Here is a 16,449-nt window from a genome sequence, read left to right on the forward strand (position 1 = left end):
GGTAATAGGATAAAAAAAATGTACCCATGGGGGTAAATACCCCCACTTTTCAAAGCATAGGGGTAAATGGTCAAATTTCGCCTTGGTTGAAGGGTAATTTGCTAAAAGTAAAACCAGAATATAGCCGGGGTACAGACACTCTACTTTAATAACAATTAACCACTAACTATGTGTATTCCTTCATATTAGTAGGTTTCTTAATTTCTTGTTATTTTAACTTGTTGGCAGATTACATTTAAGATCTTCGTCGTTATTATCCACCACCGTGGCCAACGGAGAACTTTTTTGCCAACTTTCAACAGTTGTTTTATTAGCATTTTAGTGGTTCCTTTTTGATTTTAAAACAGAGGAATTTAAATCATTCAGTATTGGCAGTACAATTTTATTACTCTATACAATTTTTGCCATACACAAAGAATCAATTGTACTTTGAGAAGTAATTTGTGTTGGCTTGGAAGAAGCCATGCTGACCACTTCATGTAATTTAATAAACACATAAGCGCTTGACTGTCTGTTAAAAAATCAATACTAAATTTACCATGCATCTAGATGCTACAGAGTATACATACCGACTGGCTAACTATTTCTACAACCAGCTCTAATTTTTACGATAACCAGTCTCATTTTTTGGCTAAAGACAATCAGCTGTTTATATTTTTTGTTTATGATATACGCATCAGTGCCCCAGATAAGCTGTGTATCTGCGTCTTTCACCCTATTAAAATGTCTAAAAACGCAAAGAAATTCAATAACATGCCTATTGAAAACGCAACCATTTTGATTTGTGCGCAAATTCGTCAAATTCAATGCGTACAACACAATAGCTTCAATCGAAAATACTAAATGCTCATTTCGGTATTTTCTCTTTGAAATTATTATCGTCACGCGTATTTATTAAGCAAGCGCCTGGATGACGGACCATGAAAACAGTCAAGCTTTATTCAAACTCTCTGCGTTCTAGATTTCATAGTTAAATAAAGTGTGATCAAATTGTTTTCCTCGACATACATGCGTTTTCAATCTGACTTATCCGTCGCTCATTGTGCATGTATTTATAAAGTGCCCGTACTTTCAGTTTCTATAACGATGCAAAATAAAAATGTCTAAGAGAGGTCGAAAGACTTCCGCTATTGTTGAGAAAAAAAATATCAGTCGATCGCAAACTGTTTCGAACCAAGAAAGCAAGAGCCAAATGATCATTCGTGTTATCGAATTTTTGTTTGTTTTAAGTTTATATTAAGGACAGTTTCAATGATTAAAGATGTTATGAAACATCAGTTTATTAAAGTTAATTATGATAGTTTAAAGTTTTATTGAATCAGTACAAGTGAGCATCTTCCACAGAAGTAAAACATTAATGATATAAAGGTATGCATTTTTATAAATTATTTCACCCTATTTCAAGAAGGAAATCACCCTATTTTTCAAATCAATGGGTGAAAAACCCTATTTCTCAAATAATTATCTGGGGCACTGCGCAGAGAATTTACAGCATTAGCGTAAGTCCAGATTGGCTTGCTTAAATGTACGCACGGAAATGATAAATTGAGCGTACCTTGATATTTCGAATGCGTATATTACGCTGATACGCAGCTTATCTAGAACGCTGATTATTATTAAATAAATAAATAGTGAAAGCTGTTTTTGCAAAAATTAGAGGAATTTGCAACGCAAATGGTCAGTATTTTAATTACCGGTAGAGGAATTTGCAATGCAAATGGTCAGTATTTTAAAAAGTGTGCAACTCATTTTTTCACATTTTTCGACAGTTAGCGACTTTTTTTTCACAAATTTGAATAGTTTTGAGACTCATATTTTCACAAATTTGAAACAATGCTCAATTAATTATTTTCACTATTTCCAACAGTCACAAGTCATTGTTCACAATTTTGAACAGTGTGCAACTTACAGGGGACAAAAATATTTCTAAACTGCACTCGTCCTGCAGGACGAGTGCATTTAAATGTGCACTCGTCCTGCAAACACATATGCACTCGTCCTTGAATATGTGTGAAATAAAGTTTGCAAAGGGCTAATATGACTAATAAAATTTACTATATCACTGCTAAAATGCTGCTTACTCAGTTATTCATGCCAGCTGATCAAAAAAGAAATGTTGAGCAGTGAAATAAGTTATTTATGAGGAACACAAAATAAATAAATGAAGACTGCTGTTTTACTTTTTTCTAATGCTTGCGTGCTTTCCTGTTTGGGATGTTTGAACACCAAACTCCCCCCCATCCCTTTAAAGAACGCTCAAATGTCAGACATTTTTGGACGAAATTCAGACTAGTTATAAACTGTACTTTGCAGTTAAATAATTCTTTAAAAATCAATACTTACAGTGAATGCAGTCGGATGTTTCCCTGTCAACATTGACACCAATATTTACTCGCGACTTAGTCTCGCATAACAATGCGCACCTGTTGTATGAAATTTACAATTACAATTTCCAGTTCATTCTCGTTCTACTTTCGGAATAGATATGCTTTAAGAAAATGATTTTATTTAATTATTTACGGGTCTTAAAAAACATATTTTAACATCAGCTTTTTCTCTCGTCCTGTAGGACGAGCGCTTTAGGGAAATTCACTTGTCCTTTAAAGATTTCACTCGTCAATATGAGCAGACGAGTGGAATTTTTGTCCCCTTACTTATTTTTCCATAATTGTCTAGATTGCGAGGCTCATTTTTACAACCTTCAACATTGTACGACTCATATTTCACAATTTTCAACATTGTGAGACACTTTTTTTACATTTTTCTAATGTTTTGCGACTGATATTTTAAGTATTTTAAACAATGCGCGACTCATTTTTTCACATTGTTGAATAGTCACCACCCATTTTTCTTACTTTTACATGCAAGACTCATTTTTCCACAATATGAACAGTGTGCGACTAATGTTTTCAAAAAATGAGGCGGCAGATGTTGCTGCACAAAGATAAAAAAGCCAACTGCCATAAATTTTATCCAAAAAAGAGCAACATGGCTTATTGGAGCTAATCAACCCTTTCTACATGTACTTTCAACAAGCACACAGACCAATGACAGTAGGACTACTGGCACTGACCGTTGGTTCATCAGCATGAAAAATGGGTGTCAAAAATAGCACAAATAATGTAAAATGTGTAATATGCATGTATAACGATGAAACTTACCAACCACTCGACCAGGAAACATCTGTTGCAGACTATGTGGGAACTGGGATTCGGGATGCTCTCCCACTGGTATCATATGCAGATCAGTGGTCACAAGAACGTACACAACATCATTAATGTCAGCAATATATATCTCCAACTTCAAACACACAGCTTGCAAAATCGCTGAATATTGCACAAAAGCAGCTTCGTTACAAACTTCCAGCAACTCGAAATCCACAAGCAGTCTCGTTCCCCACCCACTTTGACTTCGTAGCGAAGGCATGTTTTTTTTGGGAAACCGTTAACATCTCACAACTAAACGTATACTACGGAGATTGACAAGTTGAAAAATAAATTACTGTAATCACTTCCAATTTGCGCACTAAGTTAAACTCCAGTTCCAGTTTGTCTTTATTGTTGAAATGTTACTCTACACATTCGCTTTGAAAATAGAGGTTGGCGTGTTGTTGGAAGTACATGTACATGTCGAATGTGTTATTGTAAAAACTATTGGTATTGTGTTTTAGTGCAGACATTGTATTTAAGTTTCGATTTCTAGCATAAATTTATATATTTGTTAAATAATTTGCGTTTGAATGTGATTGTTTGTTGCTTACTTGCGACTATTTTTATGTGTAATATGCATAGACGCTAGTGGATATGTATCAGGTTACCATATTTACAACAATAAATTTAACGGCTGTTTGTTTTTGTGTTGTTTTGTTAATATTTCTAAAACGTATGTTAAACGAGAGATGAAATTATTAATTAATTTGGGAATAAAATCGCAATATGTATTATTTAAAATCAAATTTTAAGTGTCTAGCGCGTGAATTGTCTCTTGGGGGGTGAATTGTGTTTGGGTTGCTATTAACGCTATTAACGCTTCCAGCGAGTACTCATTTTATAGCGATTGCGCAATAAAAAAACACCACTTTTTCGTAAATTTATCAAAAACTGGACTTTTCCCAGATATGACGAATACGCCAAAAGGTAGATCGCATTCTGGTCCATATACATGTCAAATTTCAGCACAAGTGTTGGTGCCAGTTTTCAAGACTCCCAATCGCGGCTATAACCAGGACTTAACGAATTTTAGTCGCCATTATCATTCGTTCAAGTGAACGTCATCAAATGATGACGTCAATATAGCACTCATTCCATACAAATCTGATCATTATAGGAGGTCATTTAATCTATAGCCTAGGTAGAAAGTATTTAGTATTTTTTATTTAAAAACAGTAAGTAGGATTTCTATATACGTATTCTCATATTTGACCAAGGCATTATTTTTTAGTTTAATAAAGCGCAAAATAGACGGATTCTACCTTGTAACCACCAGATACATTGTATATTCTAATTGGCATAGATAAATTAAATCTATAGCCTAGTTACAAAGTAATATATTATTGTTCAAACGGTACCGCTTTTAAACTGAAGTAGGATTTGTAGACATTTAACGTCTATTTCTACAAACGCGATTATTTTTAAGTTTTAAAAGCGCAAAAAAGACGGATTTCTACCTTGTAATCACCAGATATATTCTAAATGGCAAAGATAAAGATATGTTTCTTATTTATACTTAAATTTACTATGCCATGCAGTTAATTTTAAGGTGTGTGGCTCAAAGTCATTTAAAAAGATGAGCAAATATAATCATTTTTCTAAAAATAAATCATCCTCTGAAGCCCCCACTGAGATTCAAACTCAGACCTCTCTCCTCTGTGAAGGAAAGTATTCTATCTTGAAATACAAGGGCATGTAAGAGGAAAGTCAGCTATTTTAAATTTATCAACAAATAGATTTAAACAATATTTATATGGTATTAAAATATGCAAATATTAATGTAATATGACCAGAATTGGAGGTTCAAATCTTTGTAACTTTATTGTTCAAAGCAAAGAATTAAAGTTAAAATTGATGTACATGTAAGCATGTTGTTAATACTAAATTGAGTTTTTTTATGACTCCTTCGCTTCTGTATAGTATGAAATACATATCTCGTGTAACATAATTTCATGTAAACTCTGGACTTTAATGACGACAAGTTGGATGTATGGTTTCCTGTATTGTGTTTTAGGTCAGAATGGTTAACATTTTATACTTGACAAAGATTTGAACCTCCAATTCTGATCATCCGTCTCTTTCTCAAAATTTATTAAAAACCACACTATTTTTTTTAAAACTTGTGTATCAAATGCTAACCATTCTTACCTAAAACATGATTAAGGAAACCGAAATATTGACACAGCGAGTTATTTTATTCTTATGGAAGATTAAATTATGCATGACAAAAATACAATCGGAAATATTTTTTACAATGACCACTTCATGTTATGTTAATAAAATAAGCGCTGACTGTCTGTTAAAATCAATACTAAATTTACCATGCATCTAGATGCTACAGAGTATAGAGCATACCGACTGGCTAACTATTTCTACAACCAGCTCTAAATTTTACGATAACCAGTCTCATTTTTTGGCTAAAGACAATCAGCGGTTTATATTTTTTGTTTATGATATACGCCTCAGATGCCCCAGATAAGCTGTGTATCTGCGTCTTTCACCCTATTAAAATGTCTAAAAACGCAAAGAAATTCAATAACATGCTATTGAAAACGCAACCATTTGATTTGTGCGCAAATTCGTCAAATTCAATGCGTTACAACACAATAGCTTCAATCGAAATACTAAATGCTCATTTTCGGTATTTTCTCTTTGAAATATATCGTCACGGTATTTATTAAGCAAGCGCCTGGATGACGGACCATGAAAACAGTCAAGCTTTATTCAAACTCTCTGCGTTCTAGATTTCATAGTTAAATAAAGTGTGATCAAATTGTTTTCCCTCGACATACATGCGTTTTCAATCTGACTTTATCCGTCGCTCATTGTGCATGTATTTATAAAGTGCCCGTACTTTCAGTTTCTATAACGATGCAAAATAAAAATGTCTAAGAGAGGTCGAAAGACTTCCGCTATTGTTGAGAAAAAAATATCAGTCGATCGCAAACTGTTTCGAACCAAGAAAGCAAGAGCCAAATGATCATTCGTGTTATCGAATTTTTGTTTGTTTTAAGTTTATATTAAGGACAGTTTCAATGATTAAAGATGTTATGAAACATCAGTTTATTAAAGTTAATTATGATAGTTTAAAGTTTTATTGAATCAGTACAAGTGAGCATCTTCCACAGAAGTAAACATAATGATATAAGGTATGCATTTTTATAAATTATTTCACCCTATTCAAGAAGGAAATCACCCTATTTTTCAATCAATGGGTGAAACCCTATTTCTCCAATAATTATCTGGGGCACTGCGCAGAGAATTTACAGCATTAGCGTAAGTCCAGATTGGCTTGCTTAAATGTACGCACGGAAATGATAAATTGAGCGTATCTTGATATTTCGAATGCGTATTTTACGCTGATACGCAGCTTATCTAGAACGCTGATTATTATTAAATAAATAAATAGTGAAAGCTGTTTTTGCAAAAATTAGAGGAATTTGCAACGCAAATGGTCAGTATTTTAATTACCGGTAGAGGAATTTGCAATGCAAATGGTCAGTATTTTAAAAGTGTGCAACTCATTTTTTCACATTTTTCGACAGTTAGCGACTTTTTTTCTCACACATTTGAATAGTTTGAGACTCATATTTTCACAAATTTGAACAATGCTCAATTAATTATTTTCACTATTTCCAACAGTCACAAGTCATTTGTTCACAATTTTGAACAGTGTGCAACTTACAGGGGACAAAAATATTTCTAAACTGCACTCGTCCTGCAGGACGAGTGCATTTAAATGTGCACTCGTCCTGCAAACACATATGCACTCGTCCTTGAATATGTGTGAAATAAAGTTTGCAAAGGGCTAATATGACTAATAAAATTTACTATATCACTGCTAAAATGCTGCTTACTCAGTTATTCATGCCAGCTGATCAAAAAAGAAATGTTGAGCAGTGAAATAAGTTATTTATGAGGAACACAAATAAATAAATGAAGACTGCTGTTTTACTTTTTTTCTAATGCTTGCGTGCTTTCCTGTTTGGGATGTTTGAACACCAAACTCCCCCCCATCCCTTTAAAGAACGCTCAAATGTCAGACATTTTTCGGACGAAATTCAGACTAGTTATAAACTGTACTTTGCAGTTAAATAATTCTTTAAAAATCAATACTTACAGTGAATGCAGTCGGATGTTTCCCTGTCAACATTGACACCAATATTTACTCGCGACTTAGTCTCGCATAACAATGCGCACCTGTTGTATGAAATTTACAATTACAATTTCCAGTTCATTCTCGTTCTACTTTCGGAATAGATATGCTTTAAGAAAATGATTTTATTTAATTATTTACGGGTCTTAAAAAACATATTTTAACATCAGCTTTTTCTCTCGTCCTGTAGGACGAGCGCTTTAGGGAAATTCACTTGTCCTTTAAAGATTTCACTCGTCAATATGAGCAGACGAGTGGAATTTTTGTCCCCTTACTTATTTTTCCATAATTGTCTAGATTGCGAGGCTCATTTTTTACAACCTTCAACATTGTACGACTCATATTTCACAATTTTCAACATTGTGAGACACTTTTTTTACATTTTTCTAATGTTTGCGACTGATATTTTAAGTATTTTAAACAATGCGCGACTCATTTTTTCACATTGTTGAATAGTCACCACCCATTTTTCTTACTTTTACATGCAAGACTCATTTTTCCACAATATGAACAGTGTGCGACTAATGTTTTCAAAAATGAGGCGGCAGATGTTGCTGCACAAAGATAAAAAGCCAACTGCCATAAATTTTATCCAAAAAAGAGCAACATGGCTATTGGAGCTAATCAACCCTTTCTACATGTACTTTCAACAAGCACACAGACCAATGACAGTAGGACTACTGGCACTGACCGTTGGTTCATCAGCATGAAAAATGGGTGTCAAAAATAGCACAAATAATGTAAAATGTGTAATATGCATGTATAACGATGATGAAACTTACCAACCACTCGACCAGGAAACATCTGTTGCAGACTATGTGGGAACTGGGATTCGGGATGCTCTCCCACTGGTATCATATGCAGATCAGTGGTCACAAGAACGTACACAACATCATTAATGTCAGCAATATATATCTCCAACTTCAAACACACAGCTTGCAAAATCGCTGAATATTGCACAAAAGCAGCTTCGTTACAAACTTCCAGCAACTCGAAATCCACAAGCAGTCTCGTTCCCCACCCACTTTGACTTCGTAGCGAAGGCATGTTTTTTTTTGGGAAACCGTTAACATCTCACAACTAAACGTATACTACGGAGATTGACAAGTTGAAAAATAAATTACTGTAATCACTTCCAATTTGCGCACTAAGTTAAACTCCAGTTCCAGTTTGTCTTTATTGTTGAAATGTTACTCTACACATTCGCTTTGAAATAGAGGTTGGCGTGTTGTTGGAAGTACATGTACATGTCGAATGTGTTATTGTAAAAACTATTGGTATTGTGTTTTTAGTGCAGACATTGTATTTAAGTTTCGATTTCTAGCATAAATTTATATATTTTGTTAAATAATTTGCGTTTGAATGTGATTGTTTGTTGCTTACTTGCGAACTATTTTTTATGTGTAAATATGCATAGACGCTAGTGGATATGTAATCAGGTTACCATATTTACAACAATAAAATTTAACGGCTGTTTGTTTTTGTTTGTTTTGTTAATATTTTCTAAAACGTATGTTAAACGAGAGATGAAATTATTAATTAATTTGGGAATAAAATCGCAATATGTATTATTTAAAATCAAATTTTAAGTGTCTAGCGCGTGAATTGTCTCTTGGGGGTGAATTGTGTTTGGGTTGCTATTAACGCTATTAACGCTTCCAGCGAGTACTCATTTTATAGCGATTGCGCAATAAAAAACACCACTTTTTTCGTAAATTTATCAAAAACTGGACTTTTCCCAGATATGACGAATACGCCAAAAGGTAGATCGCATTCTGGTCCATATACATGTCAAATTTCAGCACAAGTGTTGGGCCAGTTTTCAAGACTCCCAAATCGCGGCTATAACCAGGAGCTTAACGAATTTTAGTCGCCATTATCATTCGTTCAATTGAACGTCATCAAATGATGACGTCAATATAGCACTCATTCCATACAAATCTGATCATTATAGGGTCATTTAATCTATAGCCTAGGTAGAAAGTAATTTATTATTTTTTTATTTAAAAACAGTAAGTAGGATTTCTATATACGTATTCTCATATTTTGACCAAGGCAATTATTTTTAGTTTTAAAGCGCAAAATAGACGGATTTCTACCTTGTAACCACCAGATACATTGTATATTCTAATTGGCATAGATAAAATTAAATCTATAGCCTAGTTACAAAGTAATATATTATTGTTCAAACGGTACCGCTTTTAAACTGAAAGTAGGATTTGTAGACATTTACGTCTATTTCTACAAACGCGATTATTTTTAAGTTTTAAAGCGCAAAAAAGATGGATTTCTACCTTGTAATCACCAGATATATTCTAAATGGCAAAGATAAAGATATGTTTCTTATTTATACTTAAATTTACTATGCCATGCAGTTAATTTTAAGGTGTGTGGCTCAAAGTCATTTAAAAAGATGAGCAAATATAATCATTTTTCTAAAAATAAATCATCCTCTGAAGCCCCCACTGAGATTCAAACTCAGACCTCTCTCCTCTGTGAAGGAAAGTATTCTATCTTGAAATACAAGGGCATGTAAGAGGAAAGTCAGCTATTTTAAATTTATCAACAAATAGATTTAAACAATATTTATATGGTATTAAAATATGCAAATATTAATGTAATATGACCAGAATTGGAGGTTCAAATCTTTGTAACTTTATTGTTCAAAGCAAAGAATTAAAGTTAAAATTGATGTACATGTAAGCATGTTGTTAATACTAAATTGAGTTTTTTTATGACTCCTTCGCTTCTGTATAGTATGAAATACATATCTCGTGTAACATAATTTCATGTAAACTCTGGACTTTAATGACGACAAGTTGGATGTATGGTTTCCTGTATTGTGTTTTAGGTCAGAATGGTTAACATTTTATACTTGACAAAGATTTGAACCTCCAATTCTGATCATCCGTCTCTTTCTCAAAATTTATTAAAAACCACACTATTTTTTTTAAAACTTGTGTATCAAATGCTAACCATTCTTACCTAAAACATGATTAAGGAAACCGAAATATTGACACAGCGAGTTATTTTATTCTTATGGAAGATTAAATTATGCATGACAAAAATACAATCGGAAATATTTTTTACAATCTCTTGATGCTTTAAAAATATTTTACTGTTAAATAAAATAACACGTCTGACTTGTCGTCATTAAAATCCAGAGTTTGAATGAAATTACGTTACACGAGATACGCATTTCATACCATATAAGAGCAAAGGAGATATTAAGAACTTAATTTAGTATAAGCGACACGCTTACCTAAATTTAAACTTTAATCCAATTCTTAAAACAATAAAGTTGCAAGATACAGTAACATGCACGCACTTCCATTTTGTGTGTTTTTTTTTCGTTCCATTTTGTCAAAATTTATTTACAACCACACTCATTCTTAATAACATTTGTATCAAATGCTTACCATAACAAAGCCGTAATCCTGTCGCTGTAAGTTATTTTATTCCTATGAAAATTTAAATTATGCATGACAAACACAAAATCCAAAATAATTTTGGAATATTTCTATGCTTTAAAAAATATTTAACTGCACGGCCGACTTGTAGTCATTAAACCCAGAGTTTAAATGAAAATACGCCACACGAGATATATATGTATTTCATATCAAGTCATGTGTGCTGAATTAATGTTACTCAGCTTTACATATTCTACCATTTATTAATTAAACAGAACCTTGTCAAGTTGACGATGCTTATAATTTGAGAAGTTAATGATTTATAATCATCGAGGGGGGTATTCCAGACGTAAAACATTGCATCATTACATGGAAAACAGCTGCACAACTGTATGCGAAAGGTAAAACAGTATATTCTATCGAGAACTAACTTGCAATTTGCATAGCAACGTCCGAAATGTGCAAACTCCGACATCTATTTCGATATTTATAAATTCAAGATATAACGTTAACTGAACTGTTATACAGAAATCAAACTTGTGTTTTGATAAAAAAAATAAGCAAAGCAAACCAAAAAAAATTACCCTTTTAACGGCAAAACGATTAATTTATCCAATATTCAACACATGTATTTCCATTCAAATTATGCCCTTGAACTTTAACGGTTGATTGTCGTTTCGTGCCAATACCAGTTCGTGCCACTAATATTTGTGTTGTTTATTTTTAAAGGTAAGTTTCGTGAGAAATAAATGTGTTTGAAAACTTTCTCGCATGGTAATGGTATATAAAATTCAACTCATCGGACAAATTCAAGAACACAATGACACTTACCAAGTTTTCTGAACAACCGTACACAGCGCAAAATGCGGGAGCCGCGTGATGTCTATTTCCATATCCACGGGTGTGTTTATGTCAAATGCTAGTGTTTTTCAATAGATCGTATACTTATCTAAAAAACGGCGAAGTAGCGTTCACTTTAATTATTTTGATGATGTTATTTTGTAAATACTTTCTCGCGTTCTTTTCGAACGTTCATTGGCAGCCATATTGAATGTTGGTTGTATACTTCCGAAATTATGTGTTTTAATGACTCTCAAAAATGTTTTTAGTGCAGAAATTGTATTTTTAAGTATCAATTTCTCGGATTTATTTGATATATTTTGTTAACTTATTTGCGTTTAAATTTGATTGTTTGTTGTTTACTTGCGAACTATTTTTCATGTGTACGCTAGTGGATATGTAATCAGGTTACCATATTTACATTAATGAAATTTAACTGTTGTTTGTTTTTGTTTGTTTTGTTAATATTTTCTAAACGGGTTCAGCTATGTATGTTAAACGCAATATGAATTTATTTATTAATTTGGGAATAAAATCGCAATATGTATTAATTAAAATCAAATTTGAAGTGTCTATCGCGTGAATTGTCTCCTTGGGTTGAATTGTGTTTGGGTTGCTATTAACGCTATTAACGCTTCCGGCGAGAACTCATTTTATAGCGATTGCGCAATAAAAAACACCACTTTTTCGTAATTTTATCAAAAACTGGACTTTTCCCAGATATGACGAATACGCCATCGTGTAGATCGAGTTCTGGTCCATATACATGTCAAATTTCAGCAAAAGTTACAGACCAGTTTTCAAGACTCCCAAATCGCTGCTATACGCTGGAGCTTAACGAATTTTAGCCCCCTTTATCATTCGTTCGATTGAACGTCATCAATGATGACGTCCAATACAGCACTCATTCCATACTAGAGTTGCGACACCTTAAGGGTTTCGCGGGATGGAATGAGTGGAGAGATCAAATCAAATCGAAAATCGATTACTAGAGTTGCGACACCTTAAGGGTTTCGCGGGATGGAATGAGTGGGAACTAAAAAAATGTGGGTTCGAAAATTTTGGGTAAGAAAATGTGGGAACACAAATTTTGGGTACTAAACAAATGTGGGTACGAACATTTTGGTTACGAAAAAAAATGTGGGTACGAAAATTGTGGGTACAATGGGTCAATGTTAAGGTTTTAGCATGGCGGACGCCGGACGGCGAAAAGACACGACACGACACGATGAGCTAGCTATGACAATACCTCAGGTATTCTCCGAAAACAGCCGATCGCATATGCATAAGTCAGTGAGTAATACTCAACAAGACTATTGTCAAGCAAATTATTTTGTCCCCTACCGGCTCCACCATTGTCAGAATTTATTTTATTTTTTTATTTATTGCCATAGAAACCAGAATTTTTTACATAGGAGCAAAATGAAATCACGTGCATAATGTCCTTATTGCCATCTATCCATGTTTCAAGTTTCATGAAAAAATATTAAGAACTTTTAAAGTTATCGCAGGATTCAGAAAAGTGTGACAGACTGACTGACTGACTGACGGACACACAGAGCACAAACCATAAATCCCCTCCGGTAAAACCGGTAGTGGACTAATAAAAGCTAGGCACGGCGTATAAAATCAGAACCACTGGGTCGAATCTGCTGAAACTTGGCCACATTATAGATTATAGTCCAAACAAGCTACAGAATGAGCGTTTTTGGACCTGACAGCGTAAAACATTAACCAATAATGAACAGCACAAAATGGGTCATTTTGTACAAAAAATGTAAACTTTGAGTGGCATTTAATGACCTTTAGACATCAGAAAGTTGCAAATTTTTAATATTCTGCACACTTCGACTTGTTTTTTTTTACAAATTTAGAAGCATTTGTGCTTGGGATGTATATAAACCCTGTTATTCAGTGTCAAATTTTGCCAAAAATCACAATACAATCCCAAAAATGGCTAAGCAGCAATGCCCCTTTAACATTATTCCTTATATTTAATTGTATTGTTTAAAAAGATAACTGTGTATATTTTATTATAATGGCTCTGTATATCACACATGATAGGCCACTACTGGGGCTTGAACCCAGAACTCATCTCACATTGTAAGATGCGTTTTTCAATTAAACTACAATGACTGTATCTTGTGAAGTAGAGCCAACATACACCCACATACCGGTAAGTGAAAAAATCATTCTGTCCATATATTTGTACTGGGCAATAGTGAAAGTGAAAGTCTTTTTCCAGGTTTTCCCTGATTTCCAGGTTGGCTGGGAACCATGTTTAACTATGATAAAATGTTCTTTAGATGCCGTGTGTATTAATATATAGGTCTATTTTTCTGAGATATTAAAATGCCTTTGGGTATGTGGCGAATATTAAAAAAATCTGCAACTTGATATATGGTGCTAACACGGTAAAATTGTATGAGCCCAAATTATAATAGATGAATGCGTATTATGCTTCTCAGCTTATACTATGACGACATGTTCATACAATGCCATTTTCATTAATATACATGTATATGCCAAATTTAATGAAAAATACTTGAAAATGTGTGTCGCAAGATACCAAGTAAGAAAAAAAATCAGCATTTTTATGTAGGGTCATCACACGGTAAAATTATTTATGCCCAAAATAATAATAGATGAATGCATATTAGGCTTCAATGTTGCTTATACTATGACTACTGGTTCATACGATGCCATTTTTATAAATATCTATGCCAAATGTAATGAAATAGACATGAAAATGTGTGTTGCCAGGTACCAAGTAAGAAAAAAATCAGCATTTTTATCTAGGGTCTTCACACGGTTAAATTATTTGTGCACAAATAATAATAGATGAATGCATATTAGGCTTCAATGTTGCTTATACTATGACAACTGGTTCATACGATGCCATTTTTATAAATATCTATGCCAAATTTAATGAAATAGACTTGAAAATGTGTGTCGCCAGGTACCAAATAAGAAAAAAATCAGCATTTTTATATAGGGTCTTCACACAGTAAAATTATTTGTGCCCAAGTAATAATAGATGAATGCATATTAGGCTTCAATGTTGCTTATACTATGACTACTGGTTCATACGATGCCAATTTTATAAATATCTATGCCAAATTTCATGAAATAGACTTGAAAATGTGTGTCGCCATGTACCAAGTAAGAAAAAAATCAGCATTTTTATGTAGGGTCTTCACACAGTAAAATTATTTGTGCCCAAATAAGAATAGATGAATGCATATTAGGCTTCAATGTTGCTTATACTATGACTACTGGTTCATACGATGCCAATTTTATAAATATCTATGCCAAATTTAATGAAATAGACTTGAAAATGTGTGTCGCCAGGTACCAAGTAAGAAAAAAATCAGCATTTTTATGTAGGGTCTTCACACAGTAAAATTATTTGTGCCCAAATAAGAATAGATGAATGCATATTAGGCTTCAATGTTGCTTATACTACCCTTGTCAAAAAATAACCCACTTTCATACCAAAACACACTTAAACCAACATAAAACTGTGTTTTTTCTGAGTTTTTCTTAGCAGAAGTTGGTTTTTGATATTAAAAGCGAGTTTTATGTGCGCTAAACTGTGCTTAACTGGGTTTAAAGTTGGTTATTTTAAGAAGATGTGTGTTTTAAGCGAGTTTTTTTCTGTAAGAAGTCGGTTTTTTGTGTGTCAAAAGTGAGCCTTTTTATTTATGAGTTGGTTTATGTGTGTTTAAGTGTGTCTTTTTGTTTTATAAGCGAGTCTTTTACAACAGAAGTTGGTCTTTTTTTAAACAGAAGTGGGTTTAAGCGAGTTTAAATTGGTCTTTTTGTAAATAAGTTGAGAGCTGCAACGAGGCTTAAAGACTAACTTTAACACACTTTTCATAAATAATAAGTTGGTCTTTTGTTTATTAATATAACTCATCAATGAAACATGTTTGATGTTTATAGCCATAAATAATACAAGTCAATTGTTAAGGGGCTTTTTTTACAGCTTGTTTGCCATTGTCCCTATTGTACATTTGTGTGCTCCCCATAATTTTTAGGGAATATTGGATGAAAATGGCTCTTTCAGAACATCACAGGTTCACAGATGGACAACAAGTATCACTGACAAAAACTATAACAATGGTCAAGCTTAGTTTTATACATAATACATGAAAGAGTTTGTGTTTCACTTTGATTTTTTTCTTTATGTTTGTTTTTATTATAAACAATATCTTATGATTGTTTTATGTCTTAAAATTATTTTATTTTTTAAATTTTAAAATAATCTTACATGATTGTTTATATTTGTTTAAAAAAGTATTTACTTGTTAAATCTGCATATTTAAATAATTCTGGTATTGGAAACAGTATTTTGGAAATGATCTATTTATTTTTGTATATAAGTTGTGCAAGATTGTGATATTTTCATATGATACCATCATATCCATTTTCTTAATTTGCAATAAAAAAATAAAATGCCAAACATGACCTGTGTTACATCAACTGTCATCAAAATAACAAGACAATACCTAAAAACACCCTTATTTCACACCACTAACAATAAACAGATAACAATCTGTCAGGCATTCAGAGTTAAACAGGGTACTGATTTTAAGGGTAGATAAGGCTACTGATGGGGTTTGCTTAAAGATAAGGCTGTGTGGAATGAGATATAAGGCTTTTGATTGGCTATTGCACAAGGAGTTATCTTTTTGAAAACAACAACTTTTGAAAAACAAGCTGGTGTCAGCAATTGAATATTGAGCAAAATTTAATTCAGCAACATTAATATAAAGAAGTGAAAGACTTATAATGGTAGTGTAAAATGTCTTGAAATTCTGTCAGCATTGAC

General features: G+C 33.0%; 1 long non-coding RNA gene across 1 annotated transcript; it reads left to right on the plus strand.

Annotated features, from left to right (window-relative positions):
• Positions 1 to 2,781: 2,781 nt before the first annotated feature.
• Positions 2,782 to 8,841, plus strand: LOC127839006 (uncharacterized). The gene is made up of 2 exons (XR_008030102.1): positions 2,782 to 3,598; positions 8,585 to 8,841. It is a non-coding gene; the product is annotated as an uncharacterized LOC127839006 (long non-coding RNA).
• Positions 8,842 to 16,449: the final 7,608 nt, after the last annotated feature.

This window comes from Dreissena polymorpha, chromosome 7 (assembly GCF_020536995.1).
Source record: "Dreissena polymorpha isolate Duluth1 chromosome 7, UMN_Dpol_1.0, whole genome shotgun sequence".
In the NCBI taxonomy this organism is placed as follows: domain Eukaryota; kingdom Metazoa; phylum Mollusca; class Bivalvia; order Myida; family Dreissenidae; genus Dreissena; species Dreissena polymorpha.